This window comes from Octodon degus, unplaced genomic scaffold, assembly GCF_000260255.1.
Source record: "Octodon degus isolate 3935 unplaced genomic scaffold, OctDeg1.0 scaffold00055, whole genome shotgun sequence".
Classification (NCBI taxonomy): Eukaryota; Metazoa; Chordata; class Mammalia; order Rodentia; family Octodontidae; genus Octodon; species Octodon degus.
Window position 1 is genome coordinate 1,078,492 of NW_004524631.1, and position 2,138 is coordinate 1,080,629.

Genomic DNA, 2,138 nt, shown 5'->3' on the forward strand with positions numbered 1-2,138 from the left:
ATATAGCCAATGGTAGCAAAATCATTTTTGACAACATATATATTTAAAGATAAAAACACTATACTGTCATTCTTGTCCATTAAACTTGCTGAATTCTTATTTGCTTTCAGGTGATAAAAATATATTTATATTGCTATACTGTTTTTGTATTTTATACATTTATATTAGATAACTAAAAATGAAATGCTCTTATTTTTTGAGACAGAGGCTACCGAGTAGTTCAGGCTGAACTTGAACTCATGATATAGTCCAGGCTGGCCTCAAATTCATGGTAATCATCTGCTTAGCATTCCAACTGTGCAAGTTCTCAGATTGTAGGCAAGTTCCACCATGCCTTGCTAAAAATTTCAGTAATGATATATGTCTTACTACAATATTGTTACCCTTGGACACTGCTTCAGCATACCTGGTGCCAGGTGGCAGCAATTTTGGTGATGAACTTGCAGAAAGCCAATGTGGCTCGTTCCAGGCCTCAGAAACACCACAATATGTTGAGCTCAAAAACGACAAGTTTGATAAAAAGTATTCAGACCAAGAAAATTAATGCAAAACTACACGATGGAGTATGTCAGCATTGTAAAGAAGTTCTTGAGCGGCAGGTAAAATATAGCAACTGTAAACCATTATCAAAGCCTAAAAAGTGTGTTAAATGTTTACAGAAGACTGTGAAGGACTCTTATCAAACAATGTGTAAACCATGTACCTGTGAACTGGAAGTTTGCAAAATGTGGAAAGAAAGAAAACATTGGTGTTCCATTTAATAATGAACCAGAACATGGTGAAAATAATCAAAGACCCAACCACAGAAGAAGCTGCAAGAGGAATGAAGAAACTGATGATGACTTAGATTTTGAAATTGATTTAGATGACACAGATTATAGTCAAGTGGATTAATTGAATGTACATTAAAAATCATTTTAGGAATGTAAAATTTTAATCACCATTTTGCCTCTGATTGTGTCACAAAAAATACTGTGAAATCCTTTTGGAAATCAGAAAAAGCTATAGAAAATAACAAAAGCCACATAAATAATATAAATTAGGCATATCTACATAACTGTAAAACTTTCATCCAGAGTTGTCTTAGATAAAATTTTAAGTGGCATATATAAGATACCAGCTAAAAAGCAGATAAAATCGAAGTGTCATACTGCGGTTCATGGAAGAATGTATCACCCTATATCAAACTTACTAAGATTCAGAATTGAACATTGCTTGTATAAGAACTATCTAGGGGGCCAAGGAGGTCGCCCAGTAGAATGAGCACCTGTGTGGCAAGCGCAGGGTTAAAACCCAGCAGAGAGAGAGAGAGAGAGAGAACAAACTGTCTAGGCCAGGTATGGTGGTGCACACCTGTGATCCCAGCACTTGGGAGGCAGAGACAGGATGGTTCTTGTGAATTCAGGCCAGCCTAAGCTAAACAAGAGACAGTCTCAAAAAATAAAACCTTTTTAATGTAAAAGAAAGAGACATTATGATAATTAGCCTTAAAAAAATTAATCCATGGAGTATAATCAAAGCACATGGGAGGCGGAAGCAAGAGTATTGCTGAGTTCAGGGCCTGCCTGTGCTACAAAGTGAGTTAAAGTTCTGCCTGAATTACATAGCAAGGCACTTATCTCAAGAAGTCATTAAAAAAAAGCCCATGGAAAGTACCTTTTGGTGACTGATCTCAAGTTTAAAAAAGTAAAGGCTGGGGTTCAGGGATACATCTAAGGAGCACAGTGCCTGCCTGGCAAGCACAATGCTGCGAGTTTGGTTCCCAGTACCAAGCCAAAAAAAAAAAAAAAAAAAAAAGGCCCACTTAGCCAAAGCCTTTTTACTTATGCTTACTTGTTACAAATCAAAAGTTGAATCTTTAAAACTAATATTTATGGGGTTAGGGATGTAGCTTAGTGTTACAGCGCTTGCCTCGCATGCACAAAGCCCCAAGTTCAATTCCGAGCACACATAAAAATGTTTATAGTGTATAGCACTTTTAGTTTTTACAGTTTTCTTCTTATGAAGTACACATGCAGAAATGCCTAGAAATCACACGTGTGGTTCTGTAATTACAGAGGCTGTGCTGACGCTGACCCACGGCGCAGCTGCAGCTCTGCGCCAGGCTCTTTTCTGACCTGGGCGTCCTTTTCCTGTGT

At 37.5% G+C, this 2,138-nt stretch overlaps 1 protein-coding gene and 1 pseudogene across 2 annotated transcripts in view; one reads left to right on the forward strand and one right to left on the reverse strand.

Moving 5' to 3' along the window:
- Naaladl2 (N-acetylated alpha-linked acidic dipeptidase like 2) overlaps positions 1-2,138 on the reverse strand; it is a 577,651-nt gene that overhangs the window by 334,859 nt on the left and 240,654 nt on the right. The gene's annotated exons all lie outside the window — the stretch shown is intronic.
- LOC105742478 lies at positions 435-894 on the forward strand (annotated as a pseudogene).